The sequence below is a fragment of the Cibotium barometz genome, chromosome 40 (assembly GCF_041138505.1).
Source record: "Cibotium barometz isolate CiBa-2024 chromosome 40, ASM4113850v1, whole genome shotgun sequence".
Taxonomy (NCBI): Eukaryota; Viridiplantae; Streptophyta; class Polypodiopsida; order Cyatheales; family Cibotiaceae; genus Cibotium; species Cibotium barometz.
Window position 1 is genome coordinate 12,221,381 of NC_141085.1, and position 21,499 is coordinate 12,242,879.

General features: G+C 40.7%; 1 pseudogene; it reads left to right on the forward strand.

The window, feature by feature from the left end:
* Window positions 1-21,164, forward strand: part of LOC147615213 (uncharacterized) — a 66,123-nt pseudogene extending 44,959 nt beyond the window's left edge.
* The last annotated feature ends 335 nt before the right edge of the window (window positions 21,165-21,499 follow it).

Below are 21,499 nucleotides of genomic sequence, written 5' to 3' on the forward strand. Positions count from 1 at the left end.
GCTACACTTAAGATGCTTCTTAAAGAATTCAAGGACATATTTACTTGGACATACCATGATATGAAGGGTGTTCCACCCTCTGTGGTGCAACACACCATTCCAATGATTAGCACTGCTAAACCAGTCCAGCAACATCCCTACCCAATGAATCCTAAGTATACAAAGATTGTACAAGAGGAAATTGAAAAGCTTATAAAATGTGGATTCATATACCCTATTGAGCACTCAGAATGGGTTTCTTCGATAGTCATTGTACCAAAGAAAAGAAGAATGGGAAACTCAGAGTGTGTGTTGATCTCAAAAAGGTTAATGCAGCCACCAGAAGAGATCATTACCCCTTGTCGTATTCGGAACATGTGCTTGAAAGAGTTGTAGGCAAGGAGGCTTATAGCTTTTTAGACGAGTACTCTGGTTATAATCAGATCACAATTGCAGTAGAGGACCAAGCTAAAACAGCTTTTATAACGGAGTTTGGAGTGTTTGCCTTTCGGGTCATGGCCTTTGGCTTAACCAATGCACCTGCAACATTCCAACGATTGATAAACACAGCCTTTAAGGAATATCTAAGGGACTTTTGTGAAGCCTTCTTAGATGATCTTTGTGTTCATTCCTCTTGGGAGACGACGAGCACTAGATGTGTTTACGAAAAGTATTTGAAAGGTGTAGATTATATCGGATCTCATTGAATCCTTTCAAATGCCAATTTTGGGTTAAACACGAAGTTATTCTAGGACATATAGTGTCCAAAAATGGGATTTCCACCGACGAAAGTAAAATCCAAGTCATTTTGGAATTGCCCCCACCCACCAACTATAAGGGAGTCCAGCACTTTATGGGCCATGGTGGTTATTATCGAAGGTTTATTTTATTCTTCGCTGAGATAGCTCAACCATTGTACAAGCTTCTCATCGAGTTTATTTGGACCGAAGATTGTGACCATTCATATGAGTTATTAAAGAAGGCCCTGGCGAGTGCTCCAATCTTGCAAATCCGAACTGGGATTTAATCTTCCATGTGCATATTGATGCATCAAACTTTGCTATTGGGTGTGTACTAACTCAACCTGGAGAACATAAACTAGACTACCCCATTAGCTTTGCCAGTCTCGAACGATGCTGAAATGAACTACACCACTACGGAGCGAGAAGGGTTGGCAATGATATATGCAGTAAAGAAATTTCGTTATTACCTTCTTGCCACCAAATTTGTTTTCTATGTGGATCATCAAGCATTGTTGTATTTGGTGAACAAACCATGCTCCACAGGAAGAATCACACAATGGTTGTTGATTCTTCTTGAGTTTGATTTCACTGTTGTTTTTGTGAGACGTGGCAAAAAACATGTCATGGCTGATCATTTGTCTCGCATACCTAATGGTGAAGCTCCTACGGGAGTTGATGATGACTTACGTCACACTTCCTTGTTCATGGTGGAGACAATGCCTCAATCGAGTGAGAAGATTGTTAACTTCTTGGTTAATGGTTTTCCACCCAAAGAGCTTTGTAAAGATCTAGCTCGAAAGCTGATCAAGGAATGCGAACCCTATTGCCTAATGGCCGAGACTCTTTATAAAAGAGGAAAGGATGACGTTCTTAGGCGTTGTGCCCGAGAGGATGAGTATCTACATATTTTTCAAGAGGCACATATGGGCATAGCCGGTGGTCACTTTTCAGGAGACTTAATTGTGTGAAAGATATTGCAATCAGGGTATTGGTGGCCCACTATGTTCCAAGATGCATCACTTTTTGTGAAGGGTTGTGAATGAATGCCAACGCTACAAGAAACCCCACCGGAAAGATCAGATGCCCCTACATCCAATTAAAGTAAACCAACCGTTTGAAAAGTGGGGTTTAGACTTTGTATAGGTACAATTAGCCCAGTGTCCCGTAACACACAATCTCGCTATATTATTGTGGCCCACTGACTATGTGACCAAATGGGCTGAAGCGAAAGCCACACGTAAGGCAGATGCGATGACAACAGCCAAGTCCCTCTTTGAAAATATAATCACATGCTTCGGTTGTCCTTTTGAACTTGTGAGCGACAATGGTATGCATTTTATAAATGAAGTGATTAAGGAGCTCACAAAACAAATTTCATGATATCCTATTATAAATCTACTCCTTATTATCCGCAAGCGAATGGCCAAGCCGACAAGACCTTAATCTCTATTCTGACAAAGACAGTTGAGGCTCATCGCACGGATTGGGATCTAAAGCTTATGTCAGCTTTATGGGCCTATCGTACTGCGTACAAATTGCACACCATTCAAGATGGTATATGGCCAAGAAGCAGTCATGCCATGGAAATTTGCCGTTCCTAGTCTTCGTGTTGCTACTCAAGAGGGCTGGGATGGTAATCCCTTAGTAGAGCATTTGTATATCCTTGAGCGGTTAGACGAAGAAATACAATCGACGGTGTACAATGCCCTTGTAGAGAGAAGGATAGAAGGAAGAAATGGTTTGATCGCCACCTAAAAGACAAGGACATCAAAGTTGGGGATAAAGTCCTGATGTATGGAGTGCGTAACGAAAAGAAGAAGCTAAAATATGCTGGTAAGGGACCGTACAAAGTATGTGAAATTACCTCGCAAGGTACCATGCGAGTGGAGACTCTCGATAGAGTTGAAACCGTTGGGTTCCTCAATGGGAGTAAATTTAAAAGATACTATGACCCCCTAAGCCAAGAGGAATTACATGCAATCCATCAAAAGAAGGCAGCTAAAGAACAGGTTGAGCTTAAGAAGATACAAGCGAGAGTTGAAACTAAAGAATGCGAGTAGCATGTTAGGTGCCAACAACGAGAGGCCAACTTGGGGATTACGCAAGCATTTTTCGAGGAGGCAGAGGAGGATTCACTAGAATCTGACCCGCCTCTACGATACCCAATTGAGCTACAGAGTCCTTACCGGGGCGGGGAGGTGCTATATAACGCATTATTGGATACGGGAGCTCATTTGCTGTCATATGGAGTGTGGTGTCAACTTGGAAAACCACCCTTATCCACTAAGAGTACCATCCAAGTTAAGGGTATCAATAAGAAGAAAACCACTTTCTCGGGAATTCTGCACACTCATGTTGCCTATGACAAGGGGACTGTGGTTCAATGCTTTTTGGTTATGCCTGCTGGTACCATGGAGGGAACTGTAAACTTAGGGCACAAATGGATGTTAGCCACCAAGTGCAATATTGATTGGGCAACCAGGCGAGTTACAACGCAAGAACCAGATAGCTCTCAGCCTGACCACTCAGGCGAGTTACAACGCAAGAACCAGATAGCTCTCAGCCTGACCACTCAGGGTCCCGCACCTAAGCCATCAACTCTGGACAAAACACTAGATAAGAAAAAATCACAAAGTCAAGTGGCTACACCATCTTTGATTGTTTGCCACCCCTCTAACACTTCAACGCCAAGAGTGGAGATAGGCAGTGTGGTCTCCAAGGCTCCGCTTACTTTACCAAAGAGTACATACAAATGGGTCCCAAAAGCTTCGTTAACGGCTACCTCTACTGTTCAATCTTGTTCAGACAAGAAGCCTCGTAGTAGGAAAGCAGCTACCCGCCCTAGAAAAGGCAAGGTAACATCACGTTGGATTCCTAAAATATTATTAGCAGCCCAAGGGTACTACGAAGGGAATGACCAGATTTAGGTCCCTAAACATAAGCTAAATTCCTCTGCATCGCCTGTAAAATCTTGTAAGCCAAACGTTGCCACCCCAACGACAATTTAAGACCGTGGTAAGGGAAAGGTAATGGAGTACTCCACACCACTTCTTCCAGAGCTAGTTTGGATTCCCAAACGATATCGATTGATACCACCTAGCTCAGGAAGGGAGGAGTCACAGGAAACTTCTAGCTCCTCATGCCATTCACACGTTGATATAGAAGTTTCTGCATGCTCTACATTTACCCTTGTCAATACCCACCAAGAAACCAATGAGTCTACGTCTCCCCTTGTAAATGTATCATCGGAAGCCATATCCTCCGTTCATTCATGGGAGCGTACACTACCATCTCTGCAACTTGATGTGGCCACAAGGGTCATAAAAAGCTATCTGCCCACATCACCACCTATAACCCACTGGACAAATTGGTTTCCAAGGGCCTACAACATCATTGCAAAAAAAATGATCTACCCAAGGAAGGGGGGAGCATGTACTCACGTTCGACATTCTATTGCTTCCTCCCTAACCTTCTCCCCTGACCATGTAACTTCCAAATTCGAGGGAATGTATATATATAGCTTCATACACAAAAAAGAAAAGAAAAGAAAAAAATATAGTAAAAAGAGCAAGAGCACATTAAGAGGAGAGTTATCCGCACACAATTAGAAACAAGATTGACCTGTCTTCCTAAACCTACTGATGCTATATCTGTGTTTGTAGATATGGCAGATGCACGAGCATCACGCACTTCATCCACTCCCACCTTTGGTGAGAGGTATCATCTGTACCTTTCTCAGATATTTCACATGTGCTATCCTGTAATTAAAACCAAATTGGGTCATATAGATGTACTAGTAGCCAGTGAGGAAAATGTTGAGAAATTAGAATGGCTAATTTGCCTATTGACCACAACTGACCCCTACTCCATAGAGGATGTATCCCCGATAGCCCAAGTCTTTACTTTTCCACAGGATGACTATCCTCGCATAGTTACATTCTTGACGAGTCTATATGGATTGGAGAACGAAGAAGATATATCTGACAATGAATAGACGGATGAGACTCATGGCACTACCGAGGCTGATTTTATTTATTTGGATGATGCAGATAGAGGCTTAGCCTTAGTGCTATAGCCAGGACTCTACAACATCCTCCTTGATCCTCAGTATTAGTGTGGTGACTGGTTGGTAGGTTAGTGTTTTCAAGTTGTTTCTAGTTTTGTGTCCTTAAACGAGTCCTTATTTTTTCCCACTGATGTGCCTCTCGAGGTATAGTGCTTGTTAGTTGATTGTACAGGTTGAAAAGTTTGAGGTGGGTTTTCTTTCATAGTCCTGGGACTGCTGCGATGTTCATACATGGATATCTACATCAAATTGCGGGCATTTCTCATCGAATCAAGGAGATCTACAAAATAGAGTTGTAATTCTTCCATGCCCACTCTCTTTCATTTTTACTGTTCAATTAATCGCATGAACTATAATGCATGATCACATGGAATTTGTCAAGCACTAAGTTTTTGAAGTTTCCTAAGGTGTTAGTGTAAATCATTAATTGAGTTTAACCTTATTTTAAAAATTCTTGGGAATGCATGATGTCTTTAGTTAACCTTGGAATATGGTTGTCTTAGGTCTAGGGTTAAAACCATCTTAATGCTTGAATAACCTGGCTGTGTGTGTTGACCTCTAAGACATAGCTTCTACCCCTTTGTCGAAAGGATGTAAGAACGCATGATAATTTGGGAGCAAAAATCCAAAGAGATAAATAAAAAATAAAAAGAAAGGCCTACAAAAAATGGCAATGTATGTCTATTATTATATGTGCTTTCATGTCAGCCTATCGCCCTATTGACACTTGGTAGGCGAGGAGTATTCCACTCCACACCCATGCCCTGGGTTGGTAGGGGGTAGCCTTGCCTAAGGTGAGCTAGTAGATTCCTCGAGAAGGCCTTGTGGCAAACATGGCACCAGGGTTGATGCTAGTTTTTCTTTAGGGAGGTCGCCATTGTTTGTAAAAATTGTCACGTGCATAAAAGAAATAAAGGCAGAAGACTCCTATGACTCTGATATTTCTTGTGTCCTTAGGCTCTTGGGATTAGCTTGTTCTTAGAATAGACACATTGTGGTCATCTGTTTATTTATTAAGCTTGGTAATTTTCCTTGTGACTGGCCAGTTGTAGACCTTGATTAACCTTCGACACCTTGCTAACTCTTGAATTGCTTTCAATAAGTTTAAACTCCTGTTAATTTGCTACGCTAGCTCCTTAATGTGACCTCTTAAACTAGGTTCTCTTCCTGATGTAGATTCCAAGGAGTGTTCTTGCTTCATCTTCTCCATCTCCTTCTCCAGTGTGTGTGTGTGTGTGTGTGTGTGTGTGTGTGTGTGTGTGTGTGTGTGTGTGTGTGTGTGTGAGGGTGTGTAGCGATAGAGCATTGTGTGGCGGCACGACGGCGGTGGTGGCTCCTTCTTCATCGTGACGCGAGAATCCTTCACGACGGCGGTCTGAGCGGTGAGTGACACACCATTGCTCCCTGTTTTGAGCTTGCTGGTTTCCTGGTTGTGTGCTTGCAGCCATTCCTGGCTCGCACACGGTGCTTGGCAAGTTCCTAGCTCCGACACGTGCGACAAAAGTGCACAAACTGGATCTGCAAACCCTGCTCAATCATCTCACCAACTGAAACCAGACTCTTTGTAATGTTCAATACATGAAGTACATATGCAAGGTACTTCACCTTACCATCCTGCATAGACAATGGCACATCTCTAACATGGGCAATCGGATGAGCAGTGTCATTCCTTATTTCAACAAAACCTGGTCTTTCAAGACTCTTCATTTCCTTAAACCACTCACCATGACTTGTCATGTGGTTTGAAGCACCTAAATCAACATACCATACATCATCCCTTACATGTTGCTACATCATTTCTAGACACAGCATTAACTGCATGTTGCATAACAAATAACCTTTCATTATCCTCATTATTTCTGCTAGAGGACGCATAGTTATTTTGCTACACTTTTCCATTTCGCATGTCACTCTGTTTCTTATAGCAATCTTCCTACACATGTCTAGGCTTACCACAGTAAAAACACCCTTGTGTGTCATTATGCTGCCTTTGCCAATTACCACAACCTCGTTGACTCCCCCTGCCTCTAAACTAGCCTCTTCTACCTGTGTTGCGAGTCCTGGGACTGTTGCTGTGTTGACCATAATTCTAATTACCTGTTCGGCCACCACCTTGGCCACATCCACCATGACCTCTACTTGCACTTGTGTAGAAGGCATGTTGCTCTAAACTATTTTTGTTTTGTGAAGACTGTTGATCTTCACCCAAATTCTTCTCTTCAATGATCAGCATTGACACCAAATCTGTGAAGTTGGGAATGTTCTCCCAAGTTTGAACACATGTCTCGAACGCCTTGTATTGTGGCCCGAGACCACGTAGACACACTTCCACCTTATCATCATCATCATCAATAGAAACACCAATTGATGCAAGGGATTCTACAATGCCCTTGATCTTCATAGTGTCTTGTATGCTAATACAAAGCCAATACATGACTTTCCTTGCTCCTTGGTTCCAATCCTTGAATTCTTTTACATCTAGAGCAGTTGGATTAATCTCACACATGTGAAACAGGTGCCTCCTTCATGAGGGGAATTCCCCCATACTGAGGTGTCAAAAATGCATCATTTTTTCTAAATATCTCTCTTTTTTTACTATTAACCTTGTCCTTAGTCAACTCTTTATCTTATGTGAGTATTTACTCATTTTTGGGAAGATTTTATTTATTTCTTCCATTTATCTCCTCCACACATTTGGATGAATCTGATTGGCCCCTCAAAACCTTAATTTAAAATTTTAAGAAAATCTGGACCCCCAGGATAAGGCCTTTTGAACAGATTATAATTTATTTCGAGTGCACCTTCTGAAAATCTTTTTGAACTTCTGTTTCGGGGGAACTTATTTAAATATGAAGAGATGTTTTTCCATCCAAAAATATCCAAAATCTGAATAACCTCTGTAGAACATTTTCTCTCTCTAGGCCAAAACAGGTAGAAACAAGATCTTTTATATTTCTGAAGGGGGATTTGACTACAGGGGAAGATACTGGACATTCTGAGAGGCTGGGGAGGAATCTTACATTCACGGTGTGAAACAGCAGTTCACGTGGCAAAAAAAACCCAAAAAAAATTGAAATTGATCCCACGTGAAGTCCGGTTCACGCGTGAAGTGTTTCACGGCGTAAAACAAAAACGGGCTGTGGGAAAGTTTTAAAAAAAAACTGTGATTGCTCATTAAGGAGCATTTAGACACTCTGACATGGCCAGGATTGGAGAGATTGCCAGGGGTCACACAAGGACTTAACCCAATGGTGGTTGACATCTTCGAGCCATTGAGATCTATGCCACCAATTCACCTCCCCATGCCATTGGCCATGGCTATAACAAGCGTGTCATCGAGTTTTACACCCCCTGTCACTTCGATTCAACTAGGCTTTGGTCCTCTGTCTAACATTCTCGAAAATCCTATAAGTACCAACCCTTTCCTGGATGCCCACACCTTGGACGTATTGACAAGTCTAGGAAGGGGGGTGGCCCAAGGACTCATTGAGTCTCTTCCAAAACAAGAGCACTCACATATGGTCTCAATGACTCATACAGAAATACGGCCATACAAATTTCTAAAATAATGGGCAAATATGATGGAACAACAGACCTTATTCAATTCATTCAAAAGCTTGAACAGAGATGTGAAGGCTTTGGAAATCCCAACTGCCCCACTAAGGTACATGCGTTGAACTTATGCTGCTTAGAGGGAAAAGCTAGTCGATGGTTCATCGCATTGATGCCATCAATCAAGACCAACTTCAAAACTTTGAAATTAGCCTTTATACATGGCTTTTCCAGACAAGGTGATCGATGGAGTGCAACAACACAACTCTATTCAATTGAACGTCAACCAAATGAATGCATTAGATATTTTATCCTTTGGATAAAACTCTTGGACTCACATTGTGAGTCATGGGAAAAATTAAACGATGTTCAATTGATTAGATGTTTCATGATGGGCTTAAAGAATAACAGCTTACATAACTTGATCATTGTATCCAATCCGGAAACATTTGATCAATGTTACAAAGAAGCAATACGTTTAGATGAAAACATACTAGAAGATGATCATGCTACAAGATGTTACTCATCTAAACCAAATGAAGCAATGGCAAAAGAAAGATCGACCTCGGAATTGACATTTCCAGAATTTTATGCACCCTTGCTTAAAATCTTACAGTCAACATCTCGAGAAGGGAGGATGAAAACCTTTAAAACGAGACATCTTTAATGCCTATAAAAGGGACGAGCGAAATTCCTTGTGTTGAATGCAATCACTATGACCATCCCAATCCTCATTGTGCATACAAGGCACTTGTTTTTCTATACTGCATATATTGTAAAACCTTTGACCATGATACTAAAGAGTGTCCCACTTCACCCACAATCGACTCAAAACCTCCATCTTTCGTGCACCAAACAAAAACTGTCCAAAGGGTAGAAACTGCTCAAGAAGCATTTAATCGGACACTTTAGTGTTTCTATTGTCGTGGACCTCACAAGGTGGTGGCAGACTGTACAGTTTGGAATACTTCCATGCCCATAGTCACTGACACCTTGCGACCCATGTGTGAACGATGTGGCATTGATCACATGTTCCAAGATTGCCCAGGACGAGTTACTTCAATGCAACTTGTCTCACAAAATATAACTCTTAACATCTTAAGTGTACAAAATGGGCAATTGGCCAGGGTGCCATTGAATGTGCTTACACATTTATAACCCAAGGCACGATAAAAAGTTAAAAAGAACACAAAAGACAATACCTTACACATTTATAACCCAAGACACGACAAAAAGTCAAAAAGAACGCAAAAGACAATACCTTAACATGGGTAGAAGAACATGCTTTAAAATAGAACCCAAAAGAGAAAACAAAACCTTCTAAACCCAAGAAAAACAAGGGATAAAAAACTGTCGAAACCAAGGTTGAATTAAAAGACAAGGAAAAAGAGTCTATACAGGACATCAACCCAAAAGGGGACATAAACACGAAAGAGCCAAAAGCCATACAAGATGCAAAAGCATCCACATCAAAGACCGCCACACAAACCTCAACACCCATATGTACGACACAGGATACAAAAACCCAAAAGAAAATTCAATCTCGTCGCATGGGTAAACATAATGAAAAACTGACAAACCAAAGAAAGTCAGAGAATGAAACAAGTTCTAGTACATCACTAAGTGAGGATGAGACAAGTTCTTACTCTTCGCTCAGTGCACCACATAAAAAAATCAAGAAACTAGAACCCACCCAACCACCCCAAATGGATAATAATGATCACATGAGATATCTCAAGAGTGCATTCTTAGCATGGTTGAATGTCTTACAGGGTCATTGGTTGTGATTGAGCCTCATAATGCCAAACCTACACCCAGCAACCAAGATACAAAGCCTAGAGGAGTACCGCTTTCCCTTTCAAGAAGAGGAAGACATACTCTCTACAGAAGAGTCATTTGAAACAGACTGTACAAACTATAGGCTTAAGAAAGCATGTAAGGAATTCGATAATTTCCTTACAAGATTAAAACAGTCTCTCAAAACCTCATTCGGAGGAATGCTCTTCTCTCATGAGAAATCCAGAATCATATCAACACTTGCACCTTTAATGGCTCAACCTGAGTTATATAAGGACATAATGAACTACATAAATTGGGACTTTGAGAAATTGCAAGTTTCCAAACAGCCCTCATTAAGAATTGTCAGAGGGCCAAGTGTGCCATTGTACACATTGGGTACTCTTGAAAAAGCGGAGACCCAAACAAAGGATGAAAGTGATTGGGAATATGAAACAGACATAGGATCTAAAGCTGAAACACTAACCAAAACACCCATGGTTCCTTTGGAAGACTCTATCATGGTATGGTTGGATTTCCCTACAGGAAATGATGTTCAATGTAAACGCGCATTGATTAGCCCTCGAGCAACAAGTCATAACATCATGACAATAGACACTTGGGTGTCATTGGTACAACCTAAACTCACCCTGACAAGCAATGGTCTTGCAAAAGGAACCAATGAACAAAACATTGAAGTTCTAGGTTACTTTAGATACACTACTCGAACAATCAATGGTGGCGATATGGAATTTACATTTTATGTCACCCTAGATTCCCTTGAGTATGATGTCATCATTGGCAGACCTTGGATAAGTGAATCGTTGTATTCACTAGATTAATCCATGCAAACAGTCACCTTGAACACTCCTGCATGCAATGTACAATTGTTATTGGGAGGAAGAAACCTTGCACGAGCCGGAACTTCCAATATATCTTACTGAAAATATCCCTAGGATTTTAGTTGGATTGAAAAATTCAAATGAAATCACCACAGCTCAAGCACAACTTTATCCAAAACGAGAACACAATCTCATGACCCTCGAGCTATGGGATTTGTTAGGTCAACCAACACTCACGGCATATCCTCCTGCTGGAAGGATTACCTTTCTTTACATAAGACTTGAACATGCCATGTCTGGGTACTTTGAACATACAATGTATATTGAAACTAATCCCCTCACTTGCAAGTTTTTTGTGGTTGAGTATGTGTTGGAAGCAGATTTGATCTTGGGGCATAAATGGACTGTTGCTGCCCAAGCACCACTGTGCTTAGAGTCATCATGATGGTCAAAAACAAGAAGTTGACAATACCATACTGCGACGAGGAAGGGGATCCAACTTTAATAGATATCTATGATGCTGAACGCAAAAGGATACAAGCCTCTTCCACAAAATCCCCTCTACACACAATGACCTACCATTTGCATCAACAAAACCAACCCCAATAAGGCCTACCATTTGCATCAACAACCAACTCCAATAAAGCCTACCATTTGCATCAACAACCAACTCCAATAAAGCCTCTACTCCATCAACCCCATCCTCACCTATGAAGTTCAATGCCAAAACCTCGCAATCAGCAGCTATTCGTGAAGAATTTCCCAGAGCCCAACCATCTAACTCTACTCAAAGGAAAGGCCCTGGCTCCTATGCATCTTCACAACAAACCTCACCAAAGGAGACAACCACATGCTCAAAGGCCTCGTCATCGAAAACCACTCTATAAGAGACTCTAACCTCATCATCAACAATGCCAATGAGTCTCAAACCTCCAGCCTCAGCGCCAACCAAAGTCAAGGAGGGCCCCAAACCTTCCACCACATCACCCAAAAAGAAAACTCTACCACCATGACAACCACAATCTCAAGATATTTTAATAGTATCAAAATGTGGGTGGAAAAGCAGCGACTTGTAGCTCAAGGCTACTATGAAGGTGCCAATCAAATTTGGCTGCCTCGACAGTCAAAACCTCTTCCTCAACATAGCACTCGAAAGCCAAGGGAGAAGAAAAGTACTCCACAACACTATATACAAAAGCCTATGCAAGTTCCTCCAAAAGAACTCCACCAATGCAACAAGTGTGGGTACCAAAAACATTGCTGCAAGCACAAGGGTACTACCAAAGCTTAGGTCCCCAAGTGCATCACAAAGTCCCCTAAGCTTGCACAAAGAAGGAAGCCTCAACACTAAGCACATTGGCAACCAAATTACAGTGCTCATCAAAGATGGGTGCCTGTGCATGTACTTCAACAACAAGGATACCATGATGGTAATTCCATCATATGGTTGCCAAAATTGAACAATGTGAAGAAAACCTCACCACCGACTTCAACCCCAACAACTTCACCTATAGTTCAAGAATGGAGGCCCAAGAAACAGCAAGCAAATCCCTCAACCACTCTCATGCATCCAACACCAACACAAGAGCTTGTCTGTTCAGCAAACAATCAGCAGTCTTCCCTCTACTGCCTCGACATAATTTCAGCAATAAATTCAAGATCAAATACAGAGATTTAAGAGCACATCAAGAACAAAATAACAATGCTCTTGTCATCTCTCTGGAAATGATAAATGATCCATCCTAAGCAAGTGCAAACATAGTTATAAAGTCACGGCCCATGTTAGTCCCTGTAGTTTCACATCATGACTTTCACGTCTACTCTTTCACGTCTACTCTTTCACGTCATGACTTTCACGTCTACACTTTCAAGTCTACTCTTTCACGTCATGACTTTCACGTCTACACTTTCACATCTACTATTTTACATCATGACTTTCACGTCTATAATTTCACGTCCTCATCATCATGACTTTCACGTCTATAATTTCACGTCCTCATCATCATGACTTTCACGTCATGACTTTCACGTCTTCTCTTTCACGTCATGACATTCACGTCTGGTCTTTCACACCTCAGTGTTTCACATCCTAGCAGTTCACATGGAGAAAAAAAAATGAGGTCAAAATTTGCAAATTCAAGGAGTTCCATCTCAAGGCTTAAGAACCTGCACTTTCACGATTTAAGTCTCATCATGGATTAAGCCATATCACGCACTATATATTTGTTAAGCTTATTGCTTAACATATAGCCACTATATATTTGTTAAGCTTATTGCTTACTATTCCTTTGGCTAAATTATATGTAGCAGCTGCTCCATGAGTACGAATCCATACTCATGCACTGGAGAACATTTGCACCAATGCCTCACCATCAACAACTTCCAAGTACCATCTCTGGATGGGGGGGCCATGGTGGGTGGAATCCTGGTTAATGGTACAATCCATCACCTGGAATTTTCATTCAAATTACAAACCTCTCCAAACAACGTCACAATCTTCACAACTCAAATGACTTCAACACAGAGCAGTTCGATAAGAGTCTATATGACTCAATTCTTGGACTTCATGTAAATCTGCTTCTAAGAGCTCTTAAATATACATAAAAACATAAAAAGCACATGGGCAGAAGAAGACAGGATAGGGTCCTACTCAACAACATTTGACAAGAACCCTGCCACACAAAGGGACATCACCACATGCCAATTACTTAAAATGATGAATGTCGCTTCAATGAATCAAATGAGGAAATGAGAATCACCCTCTCGTTCTGATTAAGTCTACGTTTCTCCGGTTCCTTCCCTCTCTTCTCTCCCATTATTAACGTCTCTTAGTGTCCCCACTAACAAAAACCGCATGTAACCTTGCTGATGATTGCCAAAAACAAAGTGAGCAAAAAAAAAAGAGAAAAAAAAAGACGCTCACACAAATATAAAAATGCAATCATTCACAAAAATCTCCCACCCCGTTTAGGAATTCCCAATACACAACTAACCTCTTCATTCATTAACTAGCTTTTCTTATTCCTTCGGGAGGAACATAGACCATTGAACGTCATTCAACATCAAAGCCATCGACAAAGCTTGTTCATTCTCCCCACACAAAGGTCTTCAATGCGATCACGAGGACGCGATCGTCATCAGGAAGGGGGGAATGTTAATCCAATTCTAGGATTAACAAGAGCTACCGCCGTTATCTTACATCAAGGAGTCACGATAGATACACCAAAGGGTCATACATTCATGATATGATGCAATAGTGTCCAAAGCTACAACTTGGATGGGCGCCCGTAATGGTGTGACACGGAGTATTTATAGCAATTCTCATTTCAAGAGCATGTGGTAGCAAGTTAGGATGAAGTCCTAAGTGATGTACTTCATGGATATATTATGAGAGTAGTCATTGTAATAGCATTAGGTCTCTTATGTGCTTAAAGTGCCCGGCTGGCCACAGTTTAAGTGAGTGTGAACACTTATGGCCATGTATATAAGTGAATTTCTCTCATAATACAACATACTCTCCCATTGTGTAATTGAGTCTTGCTCTTGCTAATCCTCTGTACAATGCCGGGAGACGCGGTGGAAGTTCTCCACTAACTTCTTTCCATCTTACTAACTTTCCCACCCCCTCTCATTTCCGGAGAGACAAGAGTACCAAAACCAAGTGCAACACTTCCTAGCGTGCCTCGACACCCTCTCACCAATCATGAGAGGACGCAATTGACTTTAGGAAGGGGAGTATGTTAACCACATATTGGTTATTAGCACATTCCTACAACTATGTCTGCACACTTATGTAATGGGTGTCGGCACTATATATGGTAAATCCCGTCATTTGATGAGGGAAACGCACTAAAGACTCTCCCAAGTATTGAGCTTCGAAGAATAGACAAGAGGATCTTGGTCAATTGGCCAAATCATAGACAAAAGCCTTGTAACTATGTTTTGGGCACCTCGGGGGTCACTTACTCCAATACGGCTAGTGGAAAAAGGCTTAGAACTATAAAAGCCAATTTCTCTTGTTTGTAACTTATTCCCCCATTTGTGTAATAGAAGTGGAGTGTTCTCTCTCTCTCTCTCTCTCTCTCTCTCTCTCTCTCTCTCTCTCTCTCTCTCTCTTGCAACTCTAATCTAGCATGTGTGGTGTGCTTAGGGTTAGGGTTTGAAAATGATTAGTGCTAATCACTTGTTCCCTCTTGCTTCCAGCGTGATCCTCTTCATGGACATCCCACATGATCTTCACGAGAGAGCTTGCATCACCCATTGGATTAGAACAATCTCACCTCGGGGTGACAACAACGAGTGCGGGAGGATGGCGGTGACAAGTGGCTATGGTGGAGCTCTTGAGCCTTGCTCGAGCTCGGTGGATAGGAAAATTCCCATGACACGTTAGGGTAGGGTTTCCTTAACATATGTCTTGTTCCGGCTCTCCCTAGAACTTTCTACTCTCTCTCATTCACACAAAGAAAATAAGGACATAACTCAAAATGTTATGGAACTGTAATGGATATAAACCTCTTTTCTTTCAGAGAGCTCTACATGATCGTACTCCTCCCAATCTATTTTTACCTTAGCTCGATTATATCATCTAGTATGTAGCCACACATATGTAGCCACACACTCCTTTCTCTCATAGATGCACAAGAATTAGGATATATTAGAGAAGTAAGTGTAAGACTCAATTGTAGCCACACACTCCTTTCTCTCATGGTGCTGAGTGCCCAATGCTCATGAGTAGCCTATTGCTATATAATGCTTAATCTCATAATACATACATGAAGTACATTCATAGGGGATTCATCTTGGTTTTTTAGTACACACTTTTGTAGTAGGAATAGCAATAAGCATTTCGTCGAACCATTATATGTGCCCATCCAAGTTAAAGATTTGAACAGTGTTGCTTCATAGCTTGATTATACATCCTTTTAGTGTGTTCATATTTTCTCTTTGATGTAGAATATTAGTGGCAATATCTATTAATCCCAAAACGATTGAATATAATAAACTTGATAATGAACCAAGGCTACCAAACTAGTCTATATATAGTACCAAGGGTCAACATGGATGTAGGTTATTAACATGGATGTAGGTTGGCCATGCCAAAGAACCACGACTTAGTCAAAAATGACCAACCAAACGACATCATCTGAGACCATATTAAACTACAACACAGTCCCATTGATACTTTTTGCATCTCCCATAGCGATTTGAGACCATCTAGACCCTTAATGCCTATGATGAAACCTTATGAAAGAGGTTGAGGAGGCAAATCATTTTGTACCAAGGGGGAGATATGTCTAAGAGTTCTTGGAGTGCATTAGCACCAAGTGCTTAAAAGGAGGAGTCAGTGAACTATGTATAGGATGCTTTCATTGTGCACTATAGTTATGCATGTTAGTGATAGATCAACATGTCTAGTGTTTTGATAGTGGTGCTAGCAAGCACCACTATCAACATGTCTAGTGTTTTGATAGTGGTGCTAGCAAGCAAATTTAAGTCTACTCCTCATCAAGGAGGCATATTTTACATGTGCAAATAACTCCTCATATGAAGTGAAAGGTGTTGGTAAGATTGTGTTCACTTCTGCAAATAGACTCAGAAGTGTTGTTTATGCTAGGCATTAAAAAAAAACTTATTGTCATCGTCTTTGCCATTGAGAGGATAGGCCTAGTGATCAAATTTGTTGTTTTTAGGTGTACAATTCATGAACACAGTGATAAAGACATCACTATGGTATTCAATACTCTATTGATGATGATAGGTGTACAGTTCATGACTAGAGTGATGCAGACATCACTGTGGTATCTAGTACTCTAAGCCATGGGCTTTAGAGGTTAGATATGTATGAGAGATTGACACATAATGCTTGTTTAATTACTACCACACATGCTTTGAGTGACACAAAGCTATGGCTTACCCACATTGGTCACTTGAATTTTGGTAATTTATTGCACCTTAAAAGGCAAGAGATGGTGTCAAAGTTTCCATAGTTTGAGGCTCCTATCAAACATGTATGTGAGAGATGTATTTTGTGAGTAAGATGTGCAATGGACATTAGATGGATTAGTGATGTGGTCGTATGAGGACACCATAGAGTTCGGGAGATATCTCTACTTTGTGACTTTTATTGATGACTACTCTAGGCACACCCGGGTGGGTGTATCCATTGAAGGCAAATTGAAGGCAAATTCAAAGGTTTTTACATGCTTTAAACACTTTACTTCTATAGCTAAAAATGTGACTACATGTGTAAAGTTGGCACACTTTGTACGGATTGGGGGGGAGTATTAAAGGAGTATCATGTATATATGGGTGAAAGAGGCATAAAACATCATTGCACACGATGCCTTACAAACCTCAACAAAATGTTGTGAGAACTGAGAGGAAGAACAAATCTCTCATACAAATGGCACGTTACATGGTTAAAGGCTAGGATTTATTACATGTTTTTTAGTTGAAGGTAGTTATGTGTGCCATTTATGTGGTAAACAAATTCCCCACTAAGGTCTTGCAAACAATTACCCCTTGTAAAGCTTGGAATAACAAGAATTCCACTGTGACTCATTTACGTGTTATTAGTTATCTTATGCTCTTGTGCTTACTAAGAAATAGAACAATAAGCTAGATAATAAGGTGATAAAAAATCATTTCTATGGGATAGATGTGAGACATCAAAGGATATAGACTACCATCTAGGCCATAAGGCGGTAAAATTTATTTTTATGGGATACAGCTTAAAAACCAAAGGGTATAGACTCTACCATCCGACCATGAGACAAATGGTAGAGTAGAGATGTTGTCTTTATTAATAGAACTTAGTTTAGACCATACTTGTATATAAAAATAAATAAATTTAAGCTCATATACTCCTACCTTTGTATAATACCTGTATAATACTAGATAACCATATGTGGAGCAGATGAATGCATGCTACAAATCAGTCCATACTAACTAAAAATTAGCTCACAAAAGGTTACACATGGTTTTTGTAAAAGTCCAATTGAGAGTATCCTCTAGGTAAAGAGGATTAAGAATATATTTTATATGTTGATGCATTGATGACATGCTCTCATAAAACTTAATGAGGGGAGAAGATTTCAACCTTCAAGGCTGAATTACAAGTTCATTCGAGATGAAAGATTTGGGCTTGCTACATTACTATTTGGGCATACAGTTTATGCTGTGAGTTTATGTAGCATGATGATGGTATTATGATATTGTAGCCAAAGTACATATATAGACTTATTACACATTTTGGTCTTAAAGATTGTAAGCCTGTTACTACACCACAGTAGAGATAAGTGCTAGGTTTAGTCTCAAGGATGTTGGTGAACCATTTGATGCATCACTTTATCAATGCAGGCTATTAGGTGCCTCATCTATTTATGCAATGCAAGGCTAGACATTTTGTTGAGATCTCTTGATTGATAAGATTCATGCATAATCCTAGAAATAAGAATTGGGAGGCTTCCAAGTGAGCAGGGCACTCGATCCCTTGGGCTATTCTATGCTAAGGGGGGTGATAATTAGTTGTATGCTTTCAGTGACTCTGTATGGACTAGATTTTATGACATACATGCCAGTGTCCACTAGTGGCTTTTATTTTCATCTTGGTGATTCATTTATATCGTGGATCAGAAGAAGCAGCCATGGTGCACTTCAAGCTATGAAGCTAAGTGCAAGGAAGATTTTATAGTAATTATAGAGAGTGTGTATAGGTCATATGCTTTAGACTCATTCGGGTAGTGTTTCTATACACTTGCGTAGTGGTAGAGGCTTAGGTGGCTCCCGATTTTATGGATTGTAGATAGATCTTCTCACTCCCACAACTGATAGTGCAACTAAACTTGTTAAGTCTAACATAATTGGACTGAGAACCCAATTGCACACTGAAGTCAAAAGTAACGAGTCTGACCAATTATTTATTTTGAGCAAAAACTCGTGTTTCAAGATGTTTTACCTAAAGATAGAGCTACCATTTCCAAGATAAAAGGTATGATGTCTAGTGGTAATACTAACCCCTTTATTAAACCTTCTATAAGGCTTGGAAAATTTGTTGGACAAACTCTAAGTAAACCTTCACCAAGAGATTAGGCTAGGAATGCTTTAGAGACCTCAAAATTGGAAAGATTAAGCTATCTTTCATGGGTGAGTATGTGTATATAAACTTAGAAAATAAGGAAATTTGAGATTTTACCTAGAAAATAAAATGTGTTTTGGGTAGATAGACCTGACTTGGGATTTTATTTCTACAAGAATGTTTGGGATAATGGATATATTCCCTATAATGAGCCCAAAAGCAAAGTAACTCTTGAAAGAGACTAGTAGGCAGGGGGAGATGGAACCACCTAAAATTCCCCACCTAGATCCTCATTTATCTAGCTTTGGCTCAACCTTTGTAAAAATGTAAATGCAAATGTAGGGGACACGATGAAGTAACCTCTAGAGGAATCTGGGAAATAGGAACCTCAAGTGGGCTTCTTAAATTTACCAAGTCTGGTTATGCTATATAGCACAATTCCTGTACTATACAGCATAACACATTGCCCCTCTCACCCTAAGTTCACCATGTCTAGTTGTGCTATATAGCACAATTCCTGTACTATACAGCACAACACATTGCCCCTCTCACCCTAAGTTCACCATGTCTGGTTATGCTATATAGCACAATTCCTGTACTATACAGCACAACACATTGCTCCTCTCACCCTAAGTTCACCATGTCTAGTTGTGCTATATAGCACAATTCCTGTACTATACAGCACAACACATTGCTCCTCTCACCCTAAGTTCACCATGTCTAGTTGTGCTATATAGCACAATTCCTGTACTATACAGCACAACACAATGCCCCTCTCACCCTAAGTTCACCATGTCTAGTTGTGCTATAGCACAATTCCTGTACTATACATCATAACACAATGCCCCTCTCACCCTAAGTTCACCATGTCTAGTTGTGCTATATAGCAAAATTCTTGTATTATACAGCACAACACAATGCCCCTCTCACTCTAAGTTGAGTCTGGTTGTGCTATATAGCATTGGTACTATACACAGCACAACACAGTGCACAAGACACAGAACCAAGGATTGAGCAAGAAAAAATAGGATAGACAAAATAAGATCCAATTCTAGTTGAGCAAGTTAATGGCTGTTACAAAAATGAGGGTGTATACAAAAAGGATAATGAGGGTGTATACAAAAAGGATAATGGGGGTGTATACAAAAAGCCTCCAATGCAATGCTTGGTTAGTGCTTGCATATTTCATTGCCTTCGTCATTGTTGCGAGCGTTCATAGTATTTGATGATAGCAGATACATTATCCTTAGGATTATACATCATGTTATCCCGTGCATAACACCAGGGATCCTTAGCACACCTCCACTTGACCATCCATGGAAACAAGGTCCTCGTCAAGAATTCTGGCTCTTGAGACTCATCCTTCGGTTCAAATGAGGGTGGACATATACAACATTCCCAGGGGTTCTTCGTGCTTTTGTACCGTGTGTCATCGATCAACAAAGTGTCTTAGGCAGAAAACCATGGGTGCCATAACAAGAAGTCATCCTTAATCACCTTCAAAAATATTGGTTTGTGTGAATCAGAGATGGGGATACCTGTCACATCTTTGAAGGTGAATGGTGCCTCCTGGCATCTCTCTTGTGGCAAAATATCCACAAAAAAGGATCTTTGTAGTTCAGGAAAACGTGCCTTCAATATTACATATAGGTTGTCCTTGACCATACTAGTCCATAAGGCAACATGAAAGTGTGCCGCAACTGCAGGGAGGAATCTGAGAGCATCAGGCGCCTTACAACATATTGAAATTGAGGCTTTCTATCCTCCTTTGGGGGAGTGATAATGTGGTATATACTTGATACTTTACCATCAATCCATGTTTGAGGGACTCCCCGATTATATGTTATTCTATACCTTTTCTCTAGCAGACCATTGACATCAAACAATATGCATCGAGTCTTCACACGCAAGGGCATACATATAGCCTAACATGGGGTTGTTGCAAGACTGTTGTCATGTTCTGTGTCCATGTTAACATCCTCCTCCACATTGGCATTGTCCTGGTCCATAGTGTCATTTCTTAAACTCACATTGTCCTGTTCTACAGTGACACTGTCCTCCTCCACACTGGCATTGTCTTGTTCCACAGCCTTATTGTCCAACGTTGGCATTGGCACCACAATGGCTAATTATCCTCCACACTGACATTGGCATTCTCCTGAACACTGGCATTTTCCACAGTGACATCCAGAGCTGTGTCTATATTAACAGCCTCCTCCACAGTCGCATTCTCCTCCACACTGACATTGACATTCTCCTGAACACTGGCATTTTCCACAGTGACATCCACAGCTGTGTCTATATTAACAACCTCCTCCTCCACACTGACATTCTCCTGAACACTAGCATTGGCCTATGCCACAGTGACATTCTCTAGAGGGTTGGATGTTTCTACACATGCATGTCAAATATTCGTTTATGCACATGCATGTCAAATATTGCAAGAATAGGAACAACCATCACA